This window comes from Candoia aspera, chromosome 1, assembly GCF_035149785.1.
Source record: "Candoia aspera isolate rCanAsp1 chromosome 1, rCanAsp1.hap2, whole genome shotgun sequence".
Classification (NCBI taxonomy): domain Eukaryota; kingdom Metazoa; phylum Chordata; class Lepidosauria; order Squamata; family Boidae; genus Candoia; species Candoia aspera.
The window spans coordinates 138406752-138424972 of NC_086153.1; positions in this window are offsets into that span (position 1 = coordinate 138406752).

An 18221-nucleotide genomic window follows, 5' to 3' on the forward strand; every position below is an offset into this window, starting at 1 on the left:
CCTCCAGGGAAGAGTCCATCACCTCTAGAATATCATCCATCCATCTTGTCCTTGGTTGGCCCCTCTTCCTTTTGCCTTCCACTCTCCCTAGCATCAGCATCTTCTCCAGGGTGTCCTGTCTTCTCATGATGTGGCCAAAGTATTTCAGTTTTGTCTTTAATATCATTCCCGCAAGTGAGCAGTCTGGATTTATTTCCTGGAGGATGGACTGGTTTGATCTTCTTGCAGTCCAAGGCACTCTCAGGATTTTCCTCCAACACCACAGTTCAAAAGCATCGATCTTCCTTCTCTCAGCCTTCCTTATGGTCCAGCTCTCGCAGCCATATGTTACTACGGGGAACACCATTGCTTTAACTATGCGGACCTTTGTTGTCAGTGTGATGTCTCTGCTCTTAACTATTTTATTGAGATTTGTCATTGCTCTCCTCCCAAGGATTAAATGTCTTCTGATTTCCTGACTGCAGTCAGCATCTGCAGTAATCTTCGCACCTAGAAATACAAAGTCTTTCACTGCTTCTACATTTTCTCCCTCTATTTGCCAGTTATCAATCAAGCTGGTTGCCATAATCTTGGTTTTTTTGAGGTTTAGCTGCAAGCCAGCTTTTGCACTTTCTTCTTTCACCTTCATCATAAGGCTCCTCAGTTCCTCTTCGCTTTCAGCCATCAAAGTGGTATCATCTGCATATCTGAGATTGTTAATGTTTCTTCCAGTGATTTTAACTCCAGCCTTGGATTCCTCAAGCCCAGCACGTTGCATGATGTGTTCTGCGTACATGTTGAATAGGTAAAAGTAAAGGTAAAGGCTTCCCTTGACGTAAAGTCCAGTCGTGTCCGACTCTAGGGGGCGGTGCTCATCTCCGTTTCTAAGCCTTAGAGCCGGCGTTGTCATAGACACTTCTGGGTCATGTGGCCAGCATGACGACACGGAACGCCATTACCTTCCCGCCGAAGCGGTACCTATTGATCTACTCACATTTGCATGTTTTCGAACTGCTAGGTGAGCAGGAGCTGGGACTAGCAATGGGAGCTCACCCCGCCGCGCGGTTTCGAACTGCCGACCTTCCGATCGGCAGCTCAGCGGTTTAACCCGCAGCGCCACCACGTCCCATTGTTGAATAGGTAGGGTGAGAGTATACAGCCCTGCCATACTCCTTTCCCAATCTTAAACCAGTTCGTTGTTCCGTGGTCTGTTCTTACTGTTGCTACTTGGTCGTTATAAAAATTCCTCAGGAGGCAGACAAGATGACTTGGTATCCCCATACCATTAAGAACTTGCCACAATTTGTTATGGTCCACACAGTCAAAGGCTTTAGAATAGTCAATAAAACAGAAATAGATACTTTTCTGAAACTCCCTGGCTTTTCCCATTATCCAGCGGATATTGGCAATTTGGTCCCTAGTTCCTCTGCCTTTTCTAAACCCAGCTTGTACATCTGGCAATTCTCGCTCCATGAATTGCTGAAGTCTACCTTGCAGGATCTTGAGCATTACCTTACTGGCATGTGAAATGAGCACCACTGTTTGATAGTTTGAACATTCTTTAGTGTTTCCCTTTTCTGGTATGGGGATATAAGTTGATTATTTCCAATCTGATGGCCATTCTTGTGTTTTCCAAATTTTCTGGCATATAGCATGCATTACCTTAACAGCATCATCTTGCAAGATTTTGAACAGTTCAGCTGGGATACTATTGTCTCCTGCTGCCTTGTTATTAGCAGTGCTTCTTAAGGCCCATTCAACCTCACTCTTCAGGATGTCTGGCTCTAACTCACTTACCACACCATCAAAGTTATCCCCGATATTGTTATCCATCCTATACAGGTCTTCTGTATATTCTTGCCACCTATTCTTGATCTCTTTTTCTTCTGTTAGGTCCTTGCCATCTGTGTTTTTGATCATACCCATTTTTGCCTGGAATTTACCTCCGATGTTTCTAATTTTCTGGAAGAGGTCTCTTGTCCTTCCTATTCTATTGTCTTCTTCCACTTCCGTGCATTGCTTGTTTAAAAATAATTCCTTATCTCTTCTGGCTAACCTCTGGAATTTTGCATTTAATTGGGCATATCTCCCCCTATCACTGTTGCCTTTTGCTTTCCTTCTTTCTTGGACTACTTCTAGTGTCTCAGCAGACAGCCATTTTGCCTTCTTGGTTTTCTCTTTCTTTGGGATGTATTTTGTTGCCGCCTCCTGAACAATGTTGCGAACTTTTGTCCATAGTTCTTCTGGGACCCTATCTACTAAGTCCAGTCCCTTAAATCTATTCTTAAGCCTCCACTGCATAATCCTTAGGAATATTAGTGAGCTCATATCTAGCTGATCTGTGGGTATTCCCTAATCTCTTTAGTCTGATCCTAAATTGTGCAAGAAGAAGTTCGTGATCGGAACTACAGACAGCTCCAGGTCTTGTTTTTACTGACTGTATTGATGTCCATCACCTTTGGCTGCAAAGGATGTAGTCAATCTGATTCTGGTGTTGTCCATCTGGTGAAGTCCATGTATAAAGCCATCTCTTAGGTTGTTGGAAGAGAGTGTTTGTTATGCAAAGTGAGTTGTCTTGGCAAAATTCTATCAGCCTATCTCCTGCTTCGTTTTGTTCTCCCAGGCCATGCTTACCTGTAATTCCAGGTGTCATCTGACTGCCCACCTTAGCATTCCAGTCTCCCGTGATGAAAATAACATCTCTTTTAGGCGTATTGTCCAGTAGATGCCGCAGATCCTCACAGAACTGATCTACTTCAGCTTCTTCAGCATCTGCGGTTGAGGCATATATTTGGATCACTATGATGTTATTTCTGCTTAGTCATGAGTGTTGGATAGTAAAGATTGCAACAATTAATATTAATACTAGGCACAAAAACATGATCAGGCTTCAGACAAAAGTGAGGGAATTTAGGGTCTTACTTCCTTTATGTAAGGATGAAAAGGCAGGATGGAAAGTTTGTAAGCAGAAGACATGTATTGTTCAAGTTCCCTGGCTTACCAATTGTAGAAGTTCATTAACCATGGGGTGGGGGGGAAGTAAGCTGGACATAAAAGTCATAATAAATTTAACTTTTTAACTTTATTCAATGTGGGAATAAAATAAGACCTCTGTTCTGAAGGGTTCCATTATGAGACTCACCCACTACAAAAGAAAGAATACAAAATCTTAATTTTTCTTGCCATAATTGAGTCAGTGATGCTGGACATCCCCACTTTTTAGTATTTACTAAACAACCCATGACCTGTTTGGTCATCCTTTCAGAGATAGTTCTTTACCTAAACAGAGAAACAGAATGACCACAGGCAGGCAAAAAAACAGTGGGAGTGGGAGCAACTTCCGACTTCCTGCTGGCTTTCCATTGACTTTGCTTGTGGGAATCTGGCAGGAAGTGTCAGAAATCACTTCTCCTCCTCCTCGGCTGACCCACAGAACTGCCTGCCACTTTGCTGGGGGGAGAGGGAACAAAGGGAGCTATAGGCTGCAAGGAAAACTGCACCCCTACTCCCCATCCTGGCATGTCCCCAAGGGCCCTGTCCCACCAGGGAGGAATAGGGCTCACCCATCAACCACCAGAGCAACCTAGCCAGCCCTACCTTATCCTTCCCTTGCCACCCACTGCTGTTAAGAGAGTTCAGAATTTGGCCTCAGTTCCAAAGCAGCCAATCACTACTCACTTATCAGGTCTTGCCACCAGCCAGTTTGGTGCAGGGGCCAGAGGGAGGCAGGAAAAAGGGCAGGGATACACCCCTCCCATCTTCCTTTGTGCCACGCAACCCACAGGTTTCTGGCAAATGTATTTGGAAGGTGTGGTGGCACTGAAGCAGACACAACTTTGCCATATTTCAGTCCCATGAGAGTAATAGGTTCTGGATTTTGGATGTGTTCTGTAAGTTAGCCGATTTGAGCTACCTTGGTTCAAAACTTGTTGCCCAACAATGTACCATTTCACCCAACTGAAGATTAGAAACAGAGATGAGAGTTTTAGTAGCATATAGATTGTTTATGAAATGAAGCCTGTCCTGTGCCAGTGTTCAATTTTAGTTAGATATGTGATTGAAATCTGCAAACATTTACAGAATGTGGCTTGAATATTATCTTTTCAATAAATCCTAAATTTGCTTTGATGGACAGTCAACATCTGCTATGTTGGCAATCAGTCTGTGTAACATTCTACCTGCTTTTCTTTTTGTCCTGAAGACATCAATACTAGAAGTATGTGTCAGATTTGGCCAAAGCCTGGATTTTGAGTTGGAGCAGGCAATTCAGAACACTTTTTCATTCCTCCATCCTTAGGAAGATTTACTTCCTAGAAAACATCAGCAAATATTATTTGCAATCATCACCCATTCTATTGGCCTAGACATGTTTATCTACAATGAAAATGTAGTATGCTTGAAGTTTTTAAAAATCAAACTGTAACACTAACACTGCTCTGCAGTATATCAGTGAGCTAAGAATGCAGAAGCATCAGAAGCAGCACAACAGAAGAATGTGAGAAATAATTAACTCCTAATATTAAGAAATTGTTCAACTTTCTGTGGAGGTGAGAACATTTTCTGACATTTTTGTTAAGTATAGCTGCATAACCTATGATATTAGAGAACTGAGATCACCAACTGAGATCAAAAGACTCAGTACAACCCTCTATTTTGGTGCAATCCTATACAAGCAGCAAAATAAGAAAGGTTTCTAAAATTCTGCAAGGCTGCCACTTCTGGTTCATGGGCAACATTTGATCTGGTGGGTCCCAACATTCTCTGCACAAAGTGTCTTTGCATGATTTGGTCTCCAGGTGGCACTGGACTTAATTGATCTGGTGGAGTGAGAAGTTTCCTCTAAGATACAGAGTCTGTACTTACCTACAAGAAAACTTTGGGTTTATAACATTTGTTTCCTTTCAATCTTCTACCATTCAGCCTCAAACCTTCTATGACTCTAGCATGTCTTGTTTTCTTGAATGTTCAGCTTGCAAATGCCATTCTAACTTCCTCCTCCTCCTCTGTGTTAAAAGCCAGAAAATAGAAAGGTGGGATTTTGAAATGAAAAACTACAATATCAAAACTAGGATGTTGCTGTCAAAAATATATATTTCCAAAAAAAGTTGTGAGTCCTGATAATATTTTTACACTGGACCTTTCTTGGTCCCTAGTCCATTGGCATGCAATCAGTGCATTCAGTGGGGTGGAATTCTGCTTTGTTACAGACAGAGAAAGACAATCTCCAATTGTTCTTGATTGGAGATGCCCCCTAAGAAACAGGATTAAAGACTGCAAAATGGAGAGGAAGTGAGGCACGTACGAAGTTGGAGAGTTGCCAGAAGGAAAAGTGAGCAGCCAGTAAAGAATGGTTGGGGAAACTAAACAGGGAGTTTACAAAATGAGAGTGACATGGGAAGGGACCATGCCATTAACTACAAATGACAACTACAATATACAACATATACATCCTGACAAGGGATGTGAAAAAACCTTTGAGCAACTATAATCAATTCATCTTTTGAACCCTTCATGGTACATGTGTAAAAATGAAAGTTTACACTAAGAGAAACTCCCAGAAAAAAAAAATGTGGTGGGGAAATAACACATCTATGATTTGTGCAAAATTAAAAAGGTTTTTTCTTTCCTAGCCCCAGAAACATGATGAAAATTTCCAGTGTCAGTTTTAAAAACAGGATGGAATGAACTGAAATGTGAGAACCTTTACATACAAACCCACAGCAAAAGGGCTTTTGTTTTGAATGAGCGTCCAATGTTTTTGTGGATTATTATGCAGATTTGATTGTTTATTTATTTGATTGATCGATAAGACCACACAATTTGCAAAGCAATTCTAGGCAGTTTACGATTTGTAGAAGCATACAAAAACAAGAAACCAAAAATAAAACACAATGAACATCTGGAACAGAAAAAAAAAATCAGAATAACAGAATAAACAAGGCCAACAGACACCTAGCTCATTCAGAATCTTTCATTCTGGACAGAGTCATCTCATATTCTGGTCCTGTGCCGGTGTGTATATGTGTACTGCATCTGTGTGTATGTGTAAGAACCAGGTTCGTTTCAAAATTCATGTGCACTTTGACTGCATATCTTGCCCTGAGCAAAAGGTTGGACTAGATGACCTCCAAAATAACTTTAATACAATTCTAGAAAAATGTTACACTGAAATGTGGGTTTGGATATAACTGGGCACAGTATGAATTCAAGTTGAAAGGATTAAAAAAAAAGCAATTAAACCTTTAATGGGCTTTAATGTTGGAACCAACCCCACAGAGAAACTCTTGCCAAGACTGGCATAACTGAAGGCAGCAAGGCTTTTAACATCAAAAAGGAGACACTTCAATGTGTTATGTGCCCTGAGTGGCTAATGGTGATGCATGTTTCTTAGGATGTACACAGTAAATTTCAGGACATCATCCAAGGCTGATTTGAGACAAGCAAAGAAAAGTCTAAGCATTCATGGGTCATTATTAACATTCAGCTTATGTAAATGAACATTAAAATGGTACTCAGTACTATTCCTTGGCAAGAAGGAAGCCAACCATCTGGACTGATGTGATTAACTATGTGCCTTCTAGGAACCCCTAACTAGGAAGATGCTCATGTTGTTGGGAATATATATGCATGAGAAATCAGAAGATTTCTTTCAAGTATGTTATTTATAGTGGAAGTTGGGCTGTGAAGTATCAGTTCATGTGGGTAATGAGGTGTGCCAGTTTCCATGTTTGGTCCAGTCAAGACACACAGTGTGCATATGTCCTGTCATGGGAGAGTGTTTATTAATTACATTTAATTGTCATCATTTTTCCTAATGGCGGTGAAGGCTCACACCCATTCATTTTGTATTGGAGGTAGTGATTAGGGGAGAAAAGATCATGGTTCAGTAAGCAGCTGGAACGAAGGCTTCCTGACCTACTGCCAGCAGACAAACTGGCACTCGTCAAAACCGGCCAGCCATCACCAATGGAGGGAGCCAGCTCGTTGTGCGGTAGTGGCTGGAGAAAGGGAAGAGTGCCCAGTCTGGCCACTCGTTGCAAGTAGCAAAGGGATAGAAGCAACATGTGTCCTTGCAGCGTGGATTCATTTAACAGCAGCCCTTGGCACAAGGGGTTCCACAATGAAATGCTGCATGTATTTTCCACTTGGTACGATGCAGGAATCCAATAACCTAAGAGACAGCTTTATACATGGACTTCACCAGATGGACAACACCGAAATCAGATTGACTACATCCTTTGCAGCCAAAGGTGGCCGACATCTGTACAGTCGGTAAAAACAAGACCTGGAGCTGACTGTAGTTCCGATCACAAACTTCTTCTTGCACATTTAGGACCAGACTAAAGAGATTAGGGAAGACCCACAAATCAGCTAGATATGAGCTCACTAATATTCCTAAGGAATATGCAGTGGAGGTGAAGAATCAATTTAAGGAACTGGACTTAGTAGATAGGGTCCCGGAAGAACTATGGACAGAAGTTCGCAACATTGTTCGGGAGGCGGCAACAAAATACATTCCAAAGAAAGAGAAAACCAAGAAGGCAAAATGGCTGTCTGCTGAGGCACTAGAAGTAGCCCAAGAAAGAAGGAAAGCAAAAGGCAACAGTGATAGGGGGAGATATGCCCAATTAAATGCAAAATTCCAGAGGTTCTCCAGAAGAGATAAGGAATTATTTTTAAACAAGCAATGTGCGGAAGTGGAAGAAGGCAATAGAATAGGAAGGACAAGAGACCTCTTCCAGAAAATTAGAAACATTGGAGGTAAATTCCAGGCAAAAATGGGTATGATCAAAAACAAAGATGGCAAGGACCTAACAGAAGAAGAAGAGATCAAGAAAAGGTGGCAAGAATATATGGAAGACCTGTATAGGAAGGATAACAATATCAGGGATAGCTTTGACAGTGCGGTCAGTGAGTTAGAGCCAGACATCCTGAAGAGTGAGGTTGAATGGGCCTTAAGAAGCATTGCTAATAACAAGGCAGCAGGAGACGACGGCATCCCAGCTGAACTGTTCAAAATCCTGCAAGATGATGCTGCCAAGGTAATGCATGCTATATGCCAGCAAATTTGGAAAACACAAGAATGGCCATCAGACTGGAAAAAATCAACTTATATCCCCATACCAAAAAAGGGAAACACTAAAGAATGTTCAAACTATCGAACAGTGGCACTCATTTCACATGCCAGTAAGGTAATGCTCAAGATCCTGCAAGGTAGACTTCAGCAATTCATGGAGCGAGAATTGCCAGATGTACAAGCTGGGTTTAGAAAAGGCAGAGGAACTAGGGACCAAATTGCCAATATCCGCTGGATAATGGAAAAAGCCAGGGAGTTTCAGAAAAACATCTATTTCTGTTTTATTGACTATTCTAAAGCCTTTGACTGTGTGGACCATAACAAATTGTGGCAAGTTCTTAGTGGTATGGGGATACCAAGTCATCTTGTCTGCCTCCTGAAGAATCTGTATAACGACCAAGTAGCAACAGTAAGAACAGACCACGGAACAACGGACTGGTTTAAGATTGGGAAAGGAGTACGGCAGGGCTGTATACTCTCACCATACCTATTCAACATGTACACAGAACACATCATGCAACGTGCTGGGCTTGAGGAATCCAAGGCTGGAGTTAAAATCGCTGGAAGAAACATTAACAATCTCAGATATGCAGATGATACCACTTTGATGGCTGAAAGCGAAGAGGAACTGAGGAGCCTTATGATGAAGGTGAAAGAAGAAAGTGCAAAAGCTGGCTTGCAGCTAAACCTCAAAAAAACCAAGATTATGGCAACCAGCTTGATTGATAACTGGCAAATAGAAGGAGAAAATGTAGAAGCAGTGAAAGACTTTGTATTTCTAGGTGCGAAGATTACTGCAGATGCTGACTGCAGTCAGGAAATCAGAAGACGCTTAATCCTTGGGAGAAGAGCAATGACAAATCTCGATAAAATAGTTAAGAGCAGAGACATCACACTGACAACAAAGGTCCGCATAGTTAAAGCAATGGTGTTCCCCGTAGTAACATATGGCTGCGAGAGCTGGACCATAAGGAAGGCTGAGAGAAGGAAGATCGATGCTTTTGAACTGTGGTGTTGGAGGAAAATCCTGAGAATACCTTGGACTGCAAGAAGATCAAACCAGTCCATCCTCCAGGAAATAAAGCCAGACTGCTCACTTGCGGGAATGATATTAAATGCAAAACTGAAATACTTTGGCCACATCATGAGAAGACAGGACACCCTGGAGAAGATGCTGATGTTAGGGAGAGTGGAGGGCAAAAGGAAGAGGGGCCGATCAAGGGCAAGGTGGATGGATGATATTCTGGAAGTGATGGATTCGTCCCTGGCGGAGCTGGGGGTGTTGACAACCGACAGGAAGCTCTGGCGTGGGCTGGTCCATGAAGTCACGAAGAGTCGGAAGCGACTAAATGAATAAACAACAAACGATGCAGGAAACACTATGTGGGTTTGCAAGGTAAACTCTAGGTTACAGATCCTAGCTTGCCCTGAATAACATGAGCATGCTTGCAGTAAAACTGAGCTATGGTTGTACTTCTGACATACTGGTCAAATGTGTCAAGATTGACTGTGTCCAGGGATTGCTGCATGAGGCATAGGTACAGGTAAGGCTGGTAACATGGTCTGTTCTTTCTCTGTTTTACTAAAAAGCATTAGGTGAAAATCTGGATTGACCAAAGCCAGTTTGGGCCCAAGGAGGGCAACATCTTTCAGCCCATCTGAACAGGTTGTTGGCATTGGAAAAATCACTACCATAATTTCTCACAGTGCAATCTCAAAATGCCCAGATTAATTACATTCTGGGAAATTAACATGGTAACTACCCCATATAAATGGAAGCTGAGTAGCTATTGGTCTCCCATTAGAAGTGCACTGTTAGGCAACTCCATCGAAGGAGCCTGCAAATATGCTGGCACTATTGTGGAGACTGATATCATAATTGCTTCTAGCTTGGTTATTAAAGCAAAACCTAGCTTTCTCCTATTTCAACTATCTTGATGTTTATAAATCTCTATAGCTTCTCTGATAATTCTGGGGAAGTATCTGTTATCTCATGCCAGGATCTTTATGTTCTCCAGGTCTGTTTTGGTCCTTGTGGTGGGTATTTAGTCAGTGTTGACTGTCCTTTGTTTTTAAGCCTAATGTTCCTACAGTACAGGAGAAGGAAATTATTAGGTATGTCTGGAAAGATGTTTGACAGAATTCTGATTGAGAGGGTATGATAAGTGACTATGAAGAAAAAAATTGGAAGTACACTGTAGCTTTATGCCAGATGAGGAGTTTACAGATCAGATTTTCACTCTTCACGTAAAGAGCAAAAAATGAGAAATGGATGGATATGAGGTAAAAGCTTATTTTCTGTCTGCTGATTTAGAGAAATCATATAACAAATATGATTGGATAGACTTGGATAGACTATGGATACACTTGAACTATGGAATATTTTGCATGAATGTAAGGTTGCTGAATGCTTGGTTATTTAATGTATCTATGGATAAATACAGGCTTGTGGTAGCGTTAAATGTGTGTTGGTTGGGGACATGAATGTGTACGAATGCAGACCGTGCAGTGTTGTTGGCTGAGAATGCTAATGATTTGCAGTGAATTTTAGACAAATTGTATTATGCAGAGAAGTATGGATCTGAAAATTCATGTACTGAAAATCAAGGTAGTTCTGTTTGACAAGAAAATGGAGTGAACAACTGTAAGTTTGCTGGCAAAAAAGGGCAAAAAATATCACTAGATGAATTTGTGTACCTTGGTAAAATGTTCATAAAAATGGGAGAATTGATGGAGAAAATTTGAGTTGTGAAAATGGCAGTAGATAGGTAGATTGATTGACTGACTTTTTTTTTTATTAGCAAGGCCTCCAAACTCCTCAATAATTCTGGGAAGCATACAGAATTAAAACCAGAGGTATAAAACATCAAAGAGAACAGAAGGAGAAGGTGGCCATTGAAGACGAACAAACTCCCACTGAAAACCTGTAAGCCTAGTTCAAAGCCTGGGGAAACAGCCAGGTCTTCAAGGCACATTTAAAGGATAGAAAGGCACTGCCTTTCAAATCTCAGCGGGTGGGGGGCATGCTGTTCCAGGGAATATGTGCCATGACAGAGAAGGCTTACCTCCTAGATCCCATCAGATGACATTGCTTAATGGATGGGATCCAGAGCATGCTGACTCTGTCTGATCTTACATGACAGGCAGAAACAGCAGGACAGAGTTGGTCTTTCAAATAACTAGGCCCTATGCCATGTAGGGTTTTGTAAATGACAACCAGCACCCCGAATTGCACCTAGAAGCCTACTGGTACCCAGTATAGCTCATGTAGCAGATGTGCCAGAACTGCTCATGTTCCTGCATTCTGGAGCAGTTGAAGCTTCTGAATGGTCTTCATGGCAGCCCCATGTAAGTGCTTTGCAATAGTCCAGATATAAGGCATGAAGGACCATGAGAAGGACCTTCTGTTCCAGGAATGGGCACAACTGGCACATGAGATGAGTCTGTGCAAAGATCTTCCTTGACACAGCTGCCATCAATTCTTTGATACCAGTTCTCTTTGTGGAAGTGCATCCCCATTTAGTTCTAAGGATGGAGAATCCCCATTCCTGGTTAGTCCATGCACCTACAGCCAGCTGGTCTTGCTAGGGTTGAGGAGTTTGCTCCTCGTCATCTAGCCCCCAACAGCCTCTAGCATTGGGACAAGATCTTGCCAGCATCACTTCCTCAACTAGAGGTTGAGATACAGTATATAACTGAATATCATCAACACACTAATTGGACCTGACCCACTTCTAACAATGACTTCACTCGGTGTCTTCATGTAGTTATTAAGCAGGAAAGGTAAGAAAATTGACCCTCGAGCCCCACAGACCAGAGGCTTCAGGCTCAACCTTTCTCCAGCTGTCAACACTGACTGGAACTGGCCACAAGAAATGGAGGAGACCCACTGCAAGACCATGCCCCACACTTCTAATCTCCATCATTGGTTCAGAAGGATACCATGATATGTACTATATTGTTAGGAATGACTGTCAAAAAAAGGAAAAACAGCTGTGTATAAGAACTTTCTTCTCCCCACTTATCTACAAGGAAATGAGAGAATATAAAAGTAAGCTGAATGCAATGGGAAGAATTGTGTGTGGTAAAATCAGAAATATAGCATCAAGAATGCATGGGTGATGAATGAATGTGGATTAAATACAACAGTAGGTGGCCACTATAAAAAATAAGTACATGAGGATGGAATGACAAAATAAATATAAGAAGGAAGTACAAATGGGTTGAGAGAAATGGGAAATCCAAGAAAGTTGCTGTTGGATGGTATTAGTAAGATCCTCAAAAAGTGAAAGGAAAGAAGTTTCAGGAACCAAAGGCAATACATGAATTGGTGTATGGATATGGTGGAAGCAAGGATGCTTTGCAAGAATAGAATTATATGAAGAAGTAAAATGAATGGTGTGGTGTAAACTAGATTTAGTTAGACTTCTTTTTCTTTTCCCTAAGCTCTTGCTTATAGTTTCTTTTTCTTAGTACCTCCTACTCTTTTCTGACACTTTGCATAACACTGCTTACCCTGAAAGGGAATAGTGTGATAGGAATGTCTGTATGCGTGTGAAGCATGGTCCGCATTCCTGCCATTATTAAATGTGCTCTGGTTGCAGATTACAGTGTTTTGATTGTTCTGTAGCCCAGAGTAATTTCATTTCTCACCACTTCGGGGCTCATTCAAATAATACGTTCATCAGAAAAGGGAGGGGGGGAGGCAAATCTTACCATACTGAAGATGAAGTTGAAGACTACAGTAAATATGTTTGCACAGTTTCATGAATCATATACACATGGCACTGGCACGGGCACGGGCACGGGCACAGGCAATGGCAGGCAGGCAGGCAGGCAGGCAGGCAGGCAGGAAGGAAGGAGAGAAGGAGAATAAGCCTAGGATCTCCTTGCATTACTGCTTATTAAGCATATGTTATTTCCCTGCTGTACAGATCACTAGGCACATGTTAAAGAATACTGTGTGCTAGCCACTGGGTCTATAATGTGATTGAGTGGCACATAACAACCACACGACACACAGTTGTAATTGCACGACAAGTCAGTATACACATCTTTTATAATTTATTTAGTCTTGCCATTTTCCATCTCATTCTAAATACTTCCCAAGAGAAATAGGAGGTTGCTGCCTTTGGAGAAAAAGGTCAAGGAACTATATGAATTTTTGTATAGAAATATCACCTTCAGATTAAAAGCTCTGAGATTATCCACAACTGCACAACTACAGTATATACAGTAGGTTACTTGAGGTTCATCACTGGAGGAAATTCTAAACGTGGTACTATAATGTCATTAAATAGTAACACACCTCTCAGTGGCTTGTGGAAACAACATCCATTTTTAAAAACCATGAAAATACCCTGGAGAAAATAATGGCACATTGGAAGAAGAAACAATGCCAGGAGAACAAGTTGGGAAATCGATCACATCCCATATAAGTGAGCCAGATGTCATGCCGTATGTACAGACGTTTATGCTACCTGATATGCATATCTAGTTCACTGACTGTAGTCTTCACTTGTGATATTTCAGCTTTCTGTATCATTTAGACTTCCCCTCACATACGGATTCATAAGCACCTTTTTCCCCAGACAACTGTCTAATACACCACATATTTACTCTCCAGTCCCTCCAGGGCATGAAATTTAGCTGCAATTGACTTCATGGCTACTGGCCTCCAAATGGAAGGAACGTACTGGGATCAGTATAGGCAGATTAATCCTTCGTCCAGTTCCCCAAAAGGACAGAACAAAAAAATGTCATTTAGTGCCTACCCTGAGCTGCCCAAGGGCTCGGAGGAACAAACATCTCTTTACGCTGTGCAAGAAAAGAAAGACATTAATATGGTCACCATCTATATCATTTTGCTATCCCGAGAACCTATATAAGGAGAAGGAAGGAAGGAAGGAAGGAAGGAAGGAAGGAAGGAAGGAAGGAAGGAAGGAAGATATCCACATATATCTTACAACATATATACACTTCTGAAGGTGTAATGTTGCAATATTGGAATATTGGCAGTTTTGCAACCAGGTTTTTTTCCAGTATTCTAACCCTAATTGCATGCTGCTATAGTATTTGGAGAGGAATGGAGAAGCAAATCCTATCCTATACAGAAAACCTCTGAGGATTCCACTTTAAAATGCTGGATTATTTTCCTATTTACAGGCCCTTACGACTCTTTCTCTTCAGCAAAGGATCGTTACCTTGTCATGGTGCTGGAGCTTGAGCACCTCAATGATGCCATGAGCTAAACCGTGAAGGGCCATCCAAGACGGGAAGGTCATGACAGAGAGGTCAGACTAAATGCGATCCCTGGGGAAGGTAATGGCAACCCACCCCAGTATTCTTGCCGTGAAAACTAAATGGATCAGTACAACCAGAGATATGTCGGTATACCATCGGAAGATGAGACCCCCAGGTCAGAAGATGGTCAAAATGCTACTGGGGAGGAACAGAGGATGAGTTCAACTAGCCCCAGACATGATGACGCAGCTAGCTCAAAGCCGAAGGGACGGCTAGCAGCCGACGGTGCTGGTGGTGAACGGTGAATCCGATGTTCTAAGGATCAACACACCATTGGAACCTGGAATGTAAGATCTATGAGCCAGGGCAAATTGGATGTGGTTATTGGTGAGATGTCAAGATTAAAGATAGACGTTTTGGGCGTCAGTGAACTGAAATGGACTGGAATGGGCCACTTCACATCAAATGACCACCAGATCTACTACTGTGGACAAGAGGACCACAGAAGAAATGGAGTAGCCTTCATAATTAATAGTAAAGTGGCTAAAGCAGTGCTTGGATACAATCCAAAAAACGACAGAATGATCTCAATTCGAATTCAGGGCAAGCCATCTAACATCACAGTGATCCAAATATACACCCCAACCACAAATGCTGAAGAAGCTGAAGTAGAGCAGTTCTATGAGGATCTGCAGCACCTACTGGACAATACGCCTAAAAGAGATGTTATTTTCATCACAGGAGACTGGAATGCTAAGGTGGGCAGTCAAATGACACCTGGAATTACAGGTAAGCATGGCCTGGGAGAACAAAATGAAGCAGGACGTAGGCTGATAGAATTTTGCCAAGACAATTCACTCTGCATAACAAACACTCTCTTCCAACAACCTAAGAGACGGCTTTATACATAGACTTCACCAGATGGACAACACCGAAATCAGATTGACTACATCCTTTGCAGCCAAAGGTGGCCGACATCTGTACAGTCGGTAAAAACAAGACCTGGAGCTGACTGTAGTTCCGATCACGAACTTCTTCTTGCACAATTTAGGATCAGACTAAAGAGATTAGGGAAGACCCACAGATCAGCTAGATATGAGCTCACTAATATTCCTAAGGAATATGCAGTGGAGGTGAAGAATAGATTTAAGGGACTGGACTTAGTAGATAGGGTCCCGGAAGAACTCTGGACAGAAGTTGGCAGCATTGTTCAGGAGGCGGCAACAAAATACATCCCAAAGAAAGAGAAAACCAAGAAGGCAAAATGGCTGTCTGCTGAGACACTAGAAGTAGCCCAAGAAAGAAGGAAAGCAAAAGGCAACAGTGATAGGGGGAGATATGCCCAATTAAATGCAAAATTCCAGAGGTTAGCCAGAAGAGATAAAGAATTATTTTTAAACAAGCAATGCGTGGAAGTGGAAGAAGACAATAGAATAAGAAGGATAAGAGATCTCTTCCAGAAAATTAGAAACATTGGAGGTAAATTCCAGGCAAAAATGGGTATGATCAAAAACAAAGATGGCAAGGACCTAACAGAAGAAGAAGAGATCAAGAAAAGGTGGCAAGAATATACAGAAGACCTGTATAGGAAGGATAACAATATTGGGGATAGCTTTGCCGGTGTGGTCAGTGAGCTAGAGCCAGACATCCTGAAGAGTGAGGTTGAATGGGCCTTAAGAAGCATTGCTAATAACAAGGCAGCAGGAGACGACGGCATCCCAGCTGAACTGTTCAAAATCTTGCAAGATGATGCTGTCAAGGTAATGCATGCGATATGCCAGCAAATTTGGAAAACACAAGAATGGCCATCAGATTGGAAATAATCGATTTATATCCCCATACCAAAAAAGGGGAACACTAAAGAATGTTCAAACTATCGAACAGTTGCACTCATTTCACATGCCAGTAAGGCAATGCTCAAGATCCTGCAAGACAGACTTCAGCAATTCATGGAGCGAGAATTGCCAGATGTACAAGCTGGGTTTAGAAAAGGCAGAGGAACTAGAGACCAAATTGCCAATATCTGCTGGATAATGGAAAAAGCCAGGGAGTTTCTGAAAAACATCTATTTCTGTTTTATTGACTATTCTAAAGCCTTTGACTGTGTGGACCATAACAAATTGTGGCAAGTTCTTAGTGGTATGGGGATACCAAGTCATCTTGTCTGCCTCCTGAAGAATCTGTATAACGACCAAGTAGCAACAGTAAGAACAGACCACGGAACAATGGACTGGTTTAAGATTGGGAAAGGAGTACGGCAGGGCTGTATACTCTCAGCCCACCTATTCAACTTGTATGCAGAACACATCATGTGACATGCTGGGCTTGAGGAATCCAAGGCTGGAGTTAAAATCTCTGGAAGAAACATTAACAATCTCAGATATGCAGATGATACCACTTTGATGGCTGAAAGCGAAGAGGATCTGAGGAGCCTTATGATGAAATAAAGCCAGACTGCTCACTTGAGGGAATGATATTAAAGGCAAAACTGAAATACTTTGGCCACATAATGAGAAGACAGGACACCCTGGAGAAGATGCTGATGCTAGGGAGAGTGGAAGGCAAAAGGAAGAGGGGCCGACCAAGGGCAAGGTGGATGGATGATATTCTAGAGGTGACGGACTCATCCCTGGGGGAGCTGGGGGAGTAGACGACCAACAGGAAGCTCTGGCGTGGGCTGGTCCATGAAGTCACGAAGAGTCGGAAGTGACTGAATGAATAAACAATAACACGATTCTTTCTATGCCCACAGTCATCAAGCGAATTGGGCATGGGTGGAATTGACGTGAGTTCTAACTGTTTCTCCTTCACTCAATCACCATCCAGCATACAAGCTTCCTCAAATGACTCCTGTGGTTCACTTGTAGCAAGGAGCCAGGAGGCTGAGATGTTCCTACCAATGGGACAAGCCACAAGCTCTGAGGTCACCAATAAAAAAAGACCAACTTTACTCTGAACCAGCATAAAATCAGAAAAGAGATGACCCAGACCTTGAATTAAAGCATCATCTTTTTATCAGACAGATCTGACACCAGTTTTGGACTGGCGCCAAATCATCTTGTGGAAGTTCCCCAGCCTGACAATTCTCAGCACAAGGGAACCTTTCAGAGCATAACAAGATTTCAGAAGATGGTGTTTCAAGGTGCTGGACTTGCACAAAAATACCTCCCTGAAAAAAAAACACTTAGTCACAGGGAAGGGAACCTATCTGTTTTACCTGTATGAGTTCACTGGTAGATTTGCTCCAAGCTCATATGGCAAATAATGTAGGGGGGCATCAACACTGTATATTGTAGTTTGCAGACTATACTTCCTTCTTACTGCCAGAGGGATGTATCCAATGGCATTTTACACGGTGTGTCTTTTCTGTACATTTGGTAATTCTGCAATAGGACACTCTCTCTCAGTCTACTAAACTCCAGTGTAGGGAGAGGCCAAGACAATGCTGTCCAGAAAAACATCTGCATTGTACTTCTTTCCTGCCATTTCATTCTTCAAACCCCTTGCCATATCTGGAAAGATCTGATACATGACAAATATTTTATTTCTGTGGGTCTTTAATGTAATAGCTGTACACTAATTAACATTTCCACCACTTCTGGAAATATGATGGACACTTTCATGTCATTTTCTTGGTGATAAAGAGGTTTTCCTCAAGTCTAGCTTACAGCTCTGAGATTTCCCAGTAATTTCCCATCCAAATGCTAGCTAGATCCAACCCATATTAAAGACGTATATGATTTGAAGATTTAGCCTATTTTCCACTAGTTTTTTTTTAGATTACCATTTTCCTGTGGACTATGATCAGCATTAACAAGCATTTATTAATATTGCAAAGATTCCCTGCCTATGAGGTCTGTTCTATTTTGCCAGCTTCCCCCAGTTCTTAAGTATCATTTCCTTCTCAATTATCTCTTGTACA